Source organism: Pogoniulus pusillus, chromosome 24 (assembly GCF_015220805.1).
Source record: "Pogoniulus pusillus isolate bPogPus1 chromosome 24, bPogPus1.pri, whole genome shotgun sequence".
In the NCBI taxonomy this organism is placed as follows: Eukaryota; Metazoa; Chordata; class Aves; order Piciformes; family Lybiidae; genus Pogoniulus; species Pogoniulus pusillus.
This window is the reverse complement of record NC_087287.1, coordinates 13,171,008-13,185,635: the sequence shown is the minus strand read 5'-3', so window position 1 is coordinate 13,185,635 and position 14,628 is coordinate 13,171,008. Positions and strand designations below refer to the sequence as shown.

General features: G+C 42.5%; 1 protein-coding gene across 7 annotated transcripts in view; it reads right to left on the bottom strand.

Moving 5' to 3' along the window:
* Nucleotides 1-14,628, bottom strand: part of TUB (TUB bipartite transcription factor) — a 140,864-nt gene that overhangs the window by 39,856 nt on the left and 86,380 nt on the right. The window lies entirely within an intron of this gene.

Genomic DNA, 14,628 nt, shown 5'->3' with positions numbered 1-14,628 from the left:
TCTCTTACAACACATTTTTATAAAAAGATTAGCCCCCCCCCCCCCCTTTTTTTTTTTTTATAATCACTGCTAAAAATCAAAGAGGGGGGAAAAAGGGAACAAATCCAGGACAAACAAACCTGGATTCTGACCTACATACAACCAAAGTGCCATGAATGGAAAACTCACAAAAAACAGCTTCCCATGTACTACTCTTTAAGAGGCAGTAACAGTACAGTAGATAGGGCAGCTAATAAAGGCCTGCAGAATGCCATCTTTCCAATGCCAGCAGTATCAAAACCCTATAATTAAGTCTTTTTGGTAGCAGCAGCCTTTTACAATTCACACTGAGGTGATATTTCAAAAGGCTGCTGTTCCACAGAACAGTTCCACCTGCTGCACAGGTACCTTGGGTATGAAATTAAATAGTCTCCTGCATTACTCATAGTCCAAAAAATAATTTGAGGAAAAAAACCCCTTACATTCACAAAAATGTTCCTCATACCAAGAGTTCTCTGATAAATTACAGAAAACACATAAATTGGATGCACACATTTATCCATGCTATAGGATGCTCTTCTTCAGGAGTACTTCGCAACAACTGCAGTATGCATTAGCTGCACTGCTAGAAAGTAAAACTAGCCTCAGGGCTATCTTTGGCCAAACAACTGAGCAAAAGATGCCTAAGTATAAAGTTTCAGGCTCAATGGCCTGAACAAATCCTCCTCATTTAAGACAATACTTGAAGAAAAGCCAAAGCCATGTAGTGATGCTAATAGAGACCATAAGAACTGCAGAGGCAGCAATGCATTTTCTGCTGTAAAACCCAGAGAGGGCAAGAGCTAATACTGCTCTACTCCACTGGTCATTTGCAGAGCTAAGGAGAAAAAATTCTGATCTCTCATCTTCTGCTTTACAAATCAGGCTATGCTGCCTCCCTCACATATGTTAAAAGAGCTATCTAAACACTTCGTTAACATTTCCATAAGCCACCAATTCAGTAGTGATCTTTATGTGAATATAATGGTACCAGCTTTAATTCCAAATTCTCTACCACAGACAAGGCACCAGAGCACTCTGGATGACTCTACCTCACTCTGCTCTCCCATCACACCACATCCTGGCATAAGACTGCACAGAACAAGGGAACAGGGAAATGTCCTCTGCCAGGTAAGGACCTGTGAGTGCCTGGGAAGCCACATGCTACATTCAGGTTAACAAACACAGCTCCCTCAGGTCTCTCTATGCTCAACCTGACCACGGTAAACACGGCAGTTTAAGTAACACCACAGCAAACACCCATGAGAGGTGGGCTGTGATTTGCACTGAGTCAGATTCCATGAATGCAAAGCAACTGACACACCAGAGGGCTGCCAAAGAAACCAAACTCCATCCAAAAGCTATGAACGCTGTAACACCAAAACACCTCTCCATACTGCCCTTCGACTGCAAGACGCTGTTTTTAAAGCCGCTGAATATGCAATCAAAGCTGACATCAAGAGCAGCGTGCTGACAAGCTCATCTGCAACTTCCAGGTCCTTCATTCTCCTACTTCAGACTGTATAAAGTTCTGGGTAGTTTTCCACAACCCTTTCATAAATGTGCATCATCTACAAGCTTTGCATTATTCATTCAACAACTAAAACTGAGCTCCAGCTTTCTTCACCGATACTGGGGTTTAGTAGAACAGAGATCAATTCTCCCCTGTCCCCCCCCCCACCCTGACAGATGACTGGGTTTGTATAAGAATGCCTGACTCCCACCAAACAGCCACCCCATCCTGAATCCTACACAGCCCCTGTTACCACCAACTGCTTTAACATTTATTCAGTGCCAGTATCACTGAAAAGCTGCAGTTCTGTCCTTTCTTGATGCCTAAATAATGCTTGTACAAGTCCAAATACAAAGAAGATCCAATTTAGCCTATGTATCCTTCAGCGATAACAGCAGGGCATTCCAGATTGAGACCAAGGGCTTAGAGGACCAAGTACTTTCTACAGGATTAGTGGACCTCAGGCCTGCTGAATAGCAACCAGTATGCCACATTCCTTCATCTTCAGTGGAGGAAGTCTCTTGAGACTGGATGACTCCCATGATTTGCCATTAAGAGCTGAGAAGAGGAGGCTCAGGGGTGACCTTATTGCTGTCTACAACTACCTGAACGGTGGTTGTGGCCAGGGGGAGGTTGCTCTCTTCTCTCAGGTGGCCAGCACCAGAACGAGAGGACACAGCCTCAGGCTGCACCAGTGGAAATTTAGGCTTGAGGTGAGGAGAAAGTTCTTCACTGAGAGAGTCATTGGACACTGGAATGGGCTGCCCGGGGAGGTGGTGGAGTCGCCGTCCCTGGAGCTGTTCAAGGCAAGGTTGGACGTGGCACTTGGTGCCATGGTCTAGCCTTGAGCTCTGTGGTAAAGGGTTGGACTTGATGATCTGTGAGGTCTCTTCCAACCTTGGTGATACTGAGTTTTAATCAACATATGCATAAATAAGAAAACGAATAACATAAGATCCGTTCCCACTGCAATTCCATTAAGTCCTCACTGTTTCTGCCTTGAGAAACACCTGCAGCAGACTCTGAGGTCCAAGTGTGTAATCACCACTGTCCCTTTTCAGTAAAGCCTTGAAGAAAGATCTAGCATGTGATCCTGCCATAGCATCGGGCAGCCCATGTGCTCTGACAGATGCTCCAGGATTCAAGAGCTGACATCCAGAGAACCTACCCTTTTCTTTCTTTGGAGAAAACACAAGTCTAGGAGCAGAAACACAGCTTTCCTGGTCTTTGAAAAGGACAGAAATTAACTGCTCTTTTCTCTGAAAGAGTGCAGCCTATCCTGCCCAGCTTCAGAAACGGCCATGGTTTTGTTGCTCATTGGTCCAAACAGCTGGGATAGTCAGAGACTGAAGGCCTGGTAGAGAGGAAGAATTGTGGCTGTAATATAACAGGACTACTACAGGAAATTATCCTAGAGAGTGAGGCTGCTAGAACGATTCTGCCTACACGCTTGAAGTGACGCTAAAATATCTCAGCAGATACATGAAAGTTGGTCTTAAGAGAGAAATATAACTTTATAATTCATAAAAACTGGATTTTTAAAGAATATGCAAAGATACTTCCAATCTGCTGAGCATACCAAAGCATCCTACAGAGATAGCAAGGTTCATTTTGTAGCCTCATTTGATCAAGAATCACATACCCACCTGGCATCTTGACTAGGCCTTTGATTTAATACAGAAAGTGGTTTTACACTCTATGCAACACAAGAGGTCTGCAGTAACAGCCTAGTCCAAAGTCAGTTAGCAGATCAGAGCTTGTATGTATTTCATTGCAGATAATTAGCCAGGAAAGACCCAATCATGCATACACAGCTCCAACAACCCACTCATTAGAGCTTACTGGATGCTGGCCTTAAGAAGCCAAGCCTATAACTACATATTGTAAAGACTGATACTAGTAGCCCAGATCAAGTGCCAGAGAGCCTTCAGTATTAGATCTAGATAGCATCATTTTCAACTATTAAACACAGCATTTGACTCAAATATCCCCACCTGCTCTATTCCAAGGGGAAACATTAAATGAACAATCATCTTTTTGTCAAAGCAATACTTTTTCCACTACCTTTTAAAGGCATAAAAGGTACTGCTCAGTGATAGTTCCAACATTAAATTCAACCTTCAAAATAATAACCAGGCTTGCTCTACTGCTGCATGTCATAAGACAAAAATATAGGCAGGAATTTTAGTATTCTAAGCTCTTCCTAATCTGTATTCCTCAAAAATAATTTAGAACAAAACCCAAGACCAATCAGGTTTTAAGGCTGAAGCTTCATGATTACATGAGGCTCTGCAATTCACTTCTGAGATGAAGGCAAAAGATTCTCTAAATCAGCATCTTGCTACACTTCACTGTAATTCCATACGGACTGACTCCAGTGGAAGGAAAATCAGAAGAGCCTTAATTCAACACATTTCACAGCAATTACGTCACCTTTATTTTTTGATCATGCAAAAATGCTTGTCTTTCAGTAAGCCACAGCAAGAGAAAAGAGCTAAGAAGAAATGTTTGCAATGAGAAAGTGCAAGATGCAGCTAGTCACTGATTTTACTTATTTGCATTAACTGCTGACACAGTAAAGCAGCTCTGCTGTTTCTGCTTGACATAGGAGGCAATAGTTTTGTTCCTTCTTGACATTGCTTCAAAAAGGAACATTTTCCACAACATTAACTTTTTTTACCAGGACAATGGTCCAAAACAATACCTACCACATCTCTGCAGCCCAGCATTAATTGCAGTGAGAAGTGCCCCTGGCCAAAGGACTTGTACTACCACTAAACTTTCACACCCTGTTGAAATGTGTCACTCTTGCATTTCCTCTTTCTGCTGCCTCATCACAATACGTCACCAATAGCAGCACCCAAAAACTCTAGGTGGAATCAGGGACCTTTGTACAAGAAAAATGAATCTATATAAGGAAGATTCCTGAAACAAACATTTCATATTACAAAACTATGAGGAACTGTCTAAGAAAATATTGCTCCCATTCATGACACCAAACTGGAGGCAATGGAAGATTAGAAGAGATATTTTCCTCTCCAGTTTCTTGTGTTACTTCAATTCAAAAACAATGAATGACCAAACTAAATAGAAAGAAAAGGGGGAAAAGCCCTACACTACGTCAGACTAACCTTCCCCATCACTCAGGTCTTTTCCACGCACTCTTGCTGCGAGGGAAGTTGATATGTTGCTGTGGACCTTTCAGAACATGCTGACTCAAAAGGCCAAGCATGGGTGCAATGTGCCATTTGAACACTACAATGTCACTAAAAACACATGAAATAAAATTCCTGCAAAGGTATAGCACTTGGCTTAGTGGATACCATCTGTCATTTCACCCAATTACGTGTCTCTATAAGCTCCACACTTCCACAAGTCTCTGTAGTTCCATAAAACCCAACTGCTCTGGATTATGTTACAGTTAAGCCTTTAGGAACAAGCTTTCCAGCAGCACCGATGAAATGCTACTGTAAAAGTCCATTAACAGGGACAGAAACCTGCAGGCTGAAGTCATGCTCCAGAGGGAATAGCACACAGTTAAGTTCTTCAAATGAGCCTCTCAGTGAATTCATAACCAGTGAAGTCAGCCAGTCTACAAAGTGTCAGTACCTGCAAACCCCACATCTGCAAGTCCCCATTTAAAATAAGGTCTGCTCCCCACATGTGTCTTTATGCTGATTTCACCAGAAACCCTTCAGAGAGCATTACAATGTCAGACCCCAATCAAAGACCTTAAAATAAAACAAACCACTCTGAAAGACTGTGAGGGATCTCCTCCTGCTATGAATCATCTAAGTTTCCTGACCCCAAAGCAGCTGCTCAGTCATCTGACTTACAGCAAAGCCTGCAGCTACTAGCTTTGTGAGAAAATAAGCATCTTCCCTGGTCATCTAAGCAAGCAAAGGTCTGGCCATCTCCATCATCAAGGAGCAGTCCAAGGACATTCAGTCTTAGTTTGCCCTTCTACTGCCCACAGCAGCAACAACAGAACTTCTTGGATTTCTCCCATGTCACACTCATATGGCAGGGAGAGCAACAGCCTACCATTCCTTGTGCATCCACCAGTTTCCACTAAACTGACCAGTGAAGTCCAGACACCAGGACCTGCTGCAGAAGTAAAGACTGCATTACCTTATGTGAAGCTTCAGAGGAGTTCCACTCTGAACCTCACACGGTAAATAAAAGCATGTCTGTCCAGGAACACAGAATTGCTTCCCCTGGCCATGCAGCTGTTCTGCTAAAAACACTAAAAGGGACAAAGGAAAAGGATAGGGGGAAAAGAGCAGAAATATGAACACTGACATTTGTATGAGAATTATCAGCACCAAGCCATCCACATAACACATGAAGATGCAGAGGATCACATACTGTGCCAACGATCCAAATGGCACTAAAAGTACTGCCTGCAGGGCAGATGGCTGAAAGCAGAGACTGAATTTGTAGTTGCACAAATAATTACAGGACCACATGCTTTATTTTCAAATCCTGGCTGGCAAACTAGCTTGAAGATGAGTGAATGAGCCAGATGAGAGCTTCCTGAATCGTTGGTCCTATTTGCCTTAGGAGGGGTTATCTACTGCACATTAAGATCTATGATGCTCACTGTGTCTGTTCAATGGTTCTGGTTTGGAGATTTGAAAGCTACCAAAAACTCTTAACTTCTCAGCCCTCTCTCTTTTTTTTCCCAGCAAGTCAGTGAAAAATATCATTTGTTAGTAATTTTTAATTCCCTCCCTCCTCAGTTACATGGCAAGTATCTGTACCTGGACAAGGGAGAACATCTGCCTTAGCAAACTGGAGGAGACAACTGAGTGCACTCTTATCATATTTGCAGAGATGGCAACAAGCTGAGAGACCAGCCAACATACTCAGGGCAGACCTGCTGCCCAGAGGGACCCTGGCAGGCTGAAAGGGGCAGCAGGAATCTGCAATGATACAGGCTGGGAACCATCTGGTCAAATAGGACCCAGGTTCTTAATGGGCAGCAAGCTGGACATGAGACAGCAGTATGTCCTGGCAGCAAACCGCACCCTGGGCTGTACTAACAGAGGCACGGCCAATACATCAAGGAAGTATTTAACATCCTTAGTCTGCCCTGGTGAGACCTCATCTGGAGCAATGCATTCAGTTTTGGCTCTCCAGTTTAAAAGGAACAGAGATCTGCTGGAAACAGTCCAACAGAGGGCTACAAGGATGATTAGGGGATTGGAGCACTGCCTGAGGAGAAGCTAAGGGACTTGGGGCTTTTTAGCCTGGAGAAAAGAAGAATGAGAGGGGATTTAATATGTGTCTATAAATATCTGAGGGCTGGGTATCAGGAGCAGGGAGAGAGGCTCTTCTCACTTGCTCCCTGTGACAAGGAGCAATGGATGTTAAGTGGCAACACAAGAGGTTCCACCTCAACACAAGGGGGAACTACTTTACTGTAAGGGCCACAGAACACTGGAACAGGCTGCCCAGAAAGGCTTTGGAGTCTCCTTCTCTGGCGACTTTCAAGGTCCATCTGGATGCATTCCTCTGTGACCTGAGCTAGATTGTATAGTCCTGCTCTGGCGGGGGGGTTGGACTCAATGATATCTTTGGGTCTCTTCCAACCCCTGACATCCTGTGATCCTTCTTTTTGTCTGCACTTGTGAGACCCCATTGAAATTTGAATCTAGTTTTGATCCCTTTGTACAAGGAAGATGTTAAACAACTGCAGCAAGCCCAAAGGAGAATAATCTTAGATCTGGAAGCTCGGCTAGAGCCCTGATCCTGTGAGGAAAAGTTCTTGTTCAGCCTGGAAAAGGACAGCTTTGAAGAGACCTAATACCAAGCAGTATGAAAAGGTTGTTTGGTCTCCCATTCTTGGCATTTTCAATGACCCAGGTGTATAAAGCTGGACGCAACCTGGCCTGACTTACAGCTGACCTTGCTGCGAGCAGGACACTGCACTAGAGAACCCTAGAGGTCTTTTCCAGATTCTGTGAGTAGTGTTCTCCTTTCTGACATCACACAAAACTAAAACATCAGTATCCCAAATGAGCTCCACGACAGACTGCACTAGCTGACAGAAAATGTAACAACAGGAACACACGTTCATTATTTTTTTTCCTCAGTTCCACACAGATAATTGTTAACTCCAGCCAAAACCTCAGCATGACCACACAACACTATTATTGCTCTAATTAGCACATTTCATCAAAAGACTTAAATTTCAGGGGTGTATGAAACCAGCAGAAACTGTAGAAATCAAGTCTTCTATATATTTCACTCAGAATAAGTTGTGTTTGGTTTTTAACTAAAGCATCAGAGTCAGGTGAAATTCCACTTGAGCACCAACCAAAAGCAAACAGTCCAAGAGACTCAGTGCTGAAAGGAACAACAAGCCCTCTACAGATCCTCTAGTTATGGTTTTCATTAATGAGATCCATCTCTGAGTTCAATCAGGAAACTGCTATTCACCTTCCAAGGACAAGATTCAAGTCAATGGGAAAAAGAAACTATGGCTCAGGAACTGAAATGTCTAGGCTGACAGCTCTCAGTAAGAGTGGTAAGAAGACAGGAAAAGATCTAAGCAAAAGTATTCCCCAAAGCACACTGCATGTTTTAAATAACCTGAAGTACAGGGCTGCCACTATCTGCCTGGAAAGATCACTTGAACCAGTTATTTGTTCAGATTCATCCTTTGCAGTTACACAAGGTAAGACAGCACACAGCAGTAAATGGCAGGTAATGAAAAGAACACCTAAGGGCAAAGTAGATAGCTGGACTATTCCACACACACAAACCACGAACAAAATGTTAGAGAGAAAACCCACGTCCCAAAAGAGAGAGATGAATTTAATAAACCTGAATGATGGAGTACACACAAAAGCCTCTGGGTATTCTAGGAGCTATGCTAAAATTGTATTTAAAGCAGGTCGATGAGAAGTGCCTGAATAGGAGCAAGCTGAGAAGTTTTGAAAAAGCAGCCCTGGCCTGGAGATACACTACCTGCAATGCAGATGGACCCAGATGACAAATGACATGGCTTTCAGGAAGAGCATTTATTGGGAACACATCGCTGCCAGCCACAGCAAAGATCCAGCTCCACCAGCCAGTCTGATTTCGCTCTCAGCACTAAACCTCAGACAATCTCAGGCATTAAAACCATAACATATAGACACAAACCAAAGCAACCCACCAAAGTACCAAGAGTCTGACCACCACAAATGCAACCCACCAAAGTACCAAGAGTCTGACCACCACAAATGCAACCCACCAAAGTACCAAGAGTCTGACCACCACAAATGCAACCCACCAAAGTACCAAGAGTCTGACCACCACAAATGCAACCCACCAAAGTACCAAGAGTCTGACCACCACAAATGCAACCCACCAAAGTACCAAGAGTCTGACCACCACAAATGCAACCCACCAAAGTACCAAGAGTCTGACCACCACAAATGCAACCCACCAAAGTACCAAGAGTCTGACCACCACAAATGCAACCCACCAAAGTACCAAGAGTCTGACCACCACACATGCAACCCACCAAAGTACCAAGAGTCTGACCACCACACATGCAACCCACCAAAGTACCAAGAGTCTGACCACCACAAATGCAACCCACCAAAGTACCAAGAGTCTGACCACCACAAATGCAACCCACCAAAGTACCAAGAGTCTGACCACCACAAATGCAACCCACCAAAGTACCAAGAGTCTGACCACCACAAACAGTAAATTAAACAAGCACAAACTAGGGAAAGCTGCTGTCTGGATAAGGAGGCTGACTCATACATACAGTGCAAAACAAGAGCTCTTCACCTGGACCTCAGAGGGCCACCACACCTCTCTCATTCCGCTACTGCTGCGCCTAGAAGAGACCTCTGTGATTCTGACATGGGAAAGACTTTGAATCACCACAGTCAAGAGAAAACCTGCATCAGGTGACTGCTGGCTCCTTTCCTCTCTTAGACCTGTTCTATGAAATGGGTTTTTTCGGCCGCTTGGCAGCATGCTGGACCTATTGTACATCAACCAGTATAACCCTCCAGAACACCTGTAAAATGAGATTAGCAAACAAGCCTTAACTCCTTTTGGAAACACCTCCATTGAAGCATTACAGGTACAGTAGCTAAGCTAAAAACAATAGTGGCCTTTAAAATAATAGTATAATCATGAAATGTTTAACAAAGCAAGCCCTGATCCCCAGGATAGGGTCAGCACTGCAGGTGTTCAGTGGGGTTCCCCCTGCTGTAAGCGTATAAACACAGGCGTAAACATGTGGATCAAACATTCTGCTTCCAAGAGAGGTAATATCTGGGGTAATTCAGTCATGGAGCAACTCATTAACAGCTCACATTGCCCACCTATGCATTTAGGAGAGGAAAGAAAAAAGATACAGCTGTATTTATTGGATATTTAAAGGAATAGCAAAATTGAACTAACACCTCCGTTCCTGGAGGTGTTTAAGTCCAGGCTGGATGGGGCTCTGGCCAGCCTGATCTAGGGTTGGGCATCCTCACCCACGGCACGGGGTTGGAACTAGATGATCCTTGTGGTCCCTTCCAACCCTGACCAATTCTATGATTCTACTCAATCTACTGATTGAAATTGTGGAAGTGAAAGAGCCAATCTACCCGAAGAAAAATACAGTAAGAATTAAACTCCGACAGAAGTTAGTGAGGTGAAACAGCCACACTCCTTTTTTCCTTTTTACAGCTGGTTTTCCAGTCTCTATGGAATACAGTTTCTAAGGAAAGACATGTCATGGCATGATAAATACTAACCCTTACACAAAATATTTTGTCACTCCCCCCCCCCCCCCCCCCCCCCCCCCACATACTGCCTTTACAATCTAATTTAGTATTCTTTTGCTGAAGGAAGCAGATGTTTCATTTTGGGTTGAGTTCATTCTCTGTAGCTACCTTCCACACAAGTAGCAAATTTGACAATCTTGGACAGCATTTGCAGTTAAAAAAAATGAGTATGTCAGATCTTGGTGCCTGAGTACCTGATACAGATTTAAAGACTGGTAAGATGCTCACTGGAAAAAGTAGCAAACACCCTTTGGCCTACATTTGGTACCCAATAATGAAAGCCAAGCCATCATTTCTAACAGCACTTTATCTGGATGAGGTAGTCCATATGCACTGATCTCAAGGAAGTTGAACTACCACAGGCACATTTCAGCCCCTATTCATCTCCAACTTTCTCTAGTAAAAATAATTGTAAAGAGAAAATAAATAGGAGAAGGAAAAACATATATTTAACATATACACTATAATACTGTGTAAAACCTTATGCCACAGGACTTCTATGGAAAAGGGGAAAATGCTATTTTTGGACAAAAAAAAAATACCTTGCCCTATTAAATCCATAGTTCTGTATTCTGATCATACTTTATTTAACCCCAAATGTACTGGCATGGGGTTTAATATTTGAAATTGAGGAAGAAATATTCCTTTTAGCAGGCTTTCACTGCAAGTGTTTGGAAGTGTCACATCAAGTAGTGGTCTGAACATGGCTATGCAACACAGCCTTTTGTTGCACGCTGAAGTACATGGAACATATTTGAATCACCTTGGATTTCCAGAAATATTAAGTGTGTTGACCAATTGGAATTTATATACCTATTTTAGCATACCAGCTTTAAGTATTTCAAATGAGCTAGTCAAGTTTAAAACTGACCAAATATTTGCTACTGCATTATTTTTTATTGCTGTCTTCATTATCAATTGCTAAAGTCTCAACTACACTTCTCGACTATTCTGTGAGCATTTTTGTTATTTCTGACAATTATGAAGCACCTTTTACCCAAATAAACATGCTGGAGGCAATCATACTGGCAAGTACAAACAAGCCTGGGCTCTTCGCTTGCCACACAACAGAAATATTTCAGCTATTTAAGTCTCTTACTTTTATCATCAAATTTTTGTCACAAAATATCAACCCAAAACAGCAAGTAACCACTCCAACTCCAACACTTAACAGAATTTTAAGAGGAGGAGGCTCAGGGGTGATCTTATTACTGTCTACAACTACCTGAAGGGGCATTGTAGCCAGGTGGGGGGTGGCCTCTTCTCCCAGGTAACCAGCAATAGAACAAGGGGACACAGTCTCAAGTTGTGCCAGGGTAGGTATAGGCTGGATATTAGGAGGAAGCTCTTCACAGAGAGAGTGATTTCCCATTGGAATGGGCTGCCCAGGGAGGTGGTGGAGTCACCGTCCCTGGGGGTCTTCAAGAAAAGACTGGATGAGGCACTTAGTGCCATGGTCTAGTTGACTGGCTAGGGCTGGGTGCTAGGTTGGACTGGATGATCTTGGAGGTCTCTTCCAACCTGGTTGATTCTATGATTCTATGATTTTGCCCTGTGATCTATTGACTCTGTTTCTGATCCTTGCACAAAGCTTTAGTTTCCAGGTTGCAGGAGTCTTTCTTGACATAAGAAATATTTCAACAGGTAGAATTACCTGCCCTGATGCAAATCACAAGCACACAGGAATCCACCTCATGTATACAGTTTTAAGTTCAAATCAACTACCAAGCTAATACAGTAAGCCAGGAAGTCTTTAATCAAATCTTCGATCAGAATCTCATGGCAAACACAGCACACTCGACAAACACTTCACAAAGGCAGTACCAGAAAGCACATGTACATCATAAACTGAAATTCAAGGGAAACTACAGAAGATAAAGCATATAAAACACAGGGAGAGGTGACTCATTCAGATTTCCCCACTGCTGTTCCAGATATAGGATAAGCCACTAATATTTCAGCAAGTAAGAAACCCAAAATATCCTCAACAGATAACCAAACCAGAGACACACATAAATGTATGTGCTTATGAAAAACATGGAAGAGAAAATATGGAAAGCTACTACTTTATTTTTTAATAGTTTAGGAAAGTATCATCATTAACTGCTACAATTCAAATGTTGGCTTCTTTCAGCACTGGGTAGTTAATTGATATAGCAATCCTTCCTTTCAAGACAGATTTTGCTCTAAAGCATGTATGAGACATGCAAGAGTGTGTTCTGCCAGCAAGAAGTGAGCCTGTGGCAGAGCAGTCAGACTCACACTGGGAAGTGGTCCCTAAAAAGCTTTGGATTTACAGTCAAAAACCTCCTCTGCAGTATATAGCTCAGAGCTGACATGGTTATCAAAGTACAGGAAAATTAAAAGCTAATTACCATCACCCAACTAATTCATATTTCTAACTGTAACTATCTGTTCTAGGCTTGAAAACATCTTCACATGAACAGCCTGCGTGGTTCTGCCTCCATCACTCCCCCATGCAAGACGTTTCAGACTCTGGAACAGAGTTTGCACTATACTTGAAGACGACTGAAGAACAGGTTTGATATATGCATGCCACCTCCTTTTTAGGGTTCTGAACACACTAATAAATCACATTATTCCAGGACAAAAATACTGCGGTCTGAGCCTACTCAAACAGCTACGTAGTTGCAAAATAAAAGCTTGCAGCATGTAAAATGGTGAACACCAAAAGGAAAGGCTGTCAAGAAGTAGTTTTTATCTTTGTGAACTAAACTGTCAAATATTCATCACTGCCAGCAAACAGTAACCAAAGTGGGGGGGGGGGGGGGAGGAGACCAAAAAACCATGGATTTGTCAACCTTAGGTTGCATTTTCCCTTAAGCTGGCAAGCAGCTGTCATCCATAACTGTACCAAGACATCCACGGGCATTAGATCAAAAGAAGGCTTCAGCATTTACCCAACCTAGTATTTTTTACACTCTTCTGTCTCAAGATAAGCATTATTTTTCTCTTTCACCATGTGACAACTGCTAAGCAAATAGGTATCACGTTTTATAAAGCAAAGAAGAGCTATCATACAAAACCACAAGCATGCTTTGCCAGTCATGCACTAGTACAGATTTTCAGCCTAATTTGACCTCTCAAAAGAGATAAAGGATGCAATACCAGCATGATAGCCAAGGAATTAAGCAGTATTACTCTCATTAAGGTTGTGCCATTAATCCCTGCACAGTGTACTGAAAATTTGCACTCAAATGATGCATTTCAAGATACCAGTAGAAATTATGGTTCTCTAAAACCAGATTATAATTATACAGGATTGCAAATTGTACGTTTGTCAGTTCCCAGGAACAAAATGGAGAGCAAAATCTGCAATTCTGATGGCTGTTTTCACGCTGAACACAGATACCGAGAACACTGCAGTTCATTTACCAATTAAGACAAAAATCATTTCCCTTGTCTTTTTCTTCTCTTTTCTTTAAGAGTCAGGCATATTATGAACCCACAGAGAGACAGAGATAAGGCTACTGGCCAGAAATAACAAAGGAAAGAGATCTCCTGACTCGTTACTGCATAGATTAAACTGACCATTTTAAAAGATGGTTACAGCACAGCTGAATGATAGTCCTACACTCCATTTCAACCTCTGGAGCTTAAATGAATCTTCAACACTTTGTGAAAAGTACTCTCTCCTATGTGTCTACAGCTTGACAAAACCAGATTTGAGATGGAAAGAACAACCAGAACCTAGACTTCTGTAAATGTCTCTTCCCATGTATTCAGAAAGTGTGCCAATCATTTCCCACCCCAAACATCTTCCTAATAAAAAGGTCTGTATGAGCCACTTGCATTTCTAATTTCAAACACAGCACAGGTAAAGAGACATCACTGATGAGAGCCACGTTCTTTACAGCACATCTGTTTAAGTGCAACAGAAACAGGTCTGAAGTAACTCAAGGATGCTACAGGTCTTGGATGCTGTGCTTTCCATTTTTCAGCAAAGAAAACGAGCATGATCTGATTTGCTCCAGTGTGTCATTTAAAAAGCCTAGAGATAAACAATCTTTGGTTTTGTGTAACTAAAAAGATCACAGCTGAGCTAGATCAGATTAACAGTGAAGAAAGATTGTGGTGACAAGCAGTAAAGAAAAGTTTATCAGCACTTCTTGTGGACACAAAAAGCACAGTAAAACACACAAATCTATCTGCCAGGAGGCTGTCTAAAGCTTGTGTTTACATGGCAAAGCGAAGGCTGGAAGACGAAGATGTAAAGAGTCTTTACTGAAGAAAGAGCTGTTCAGGTGCTGTGACACCAGTGGCAATCCATTACAGGGAAGGGCTTTTCAC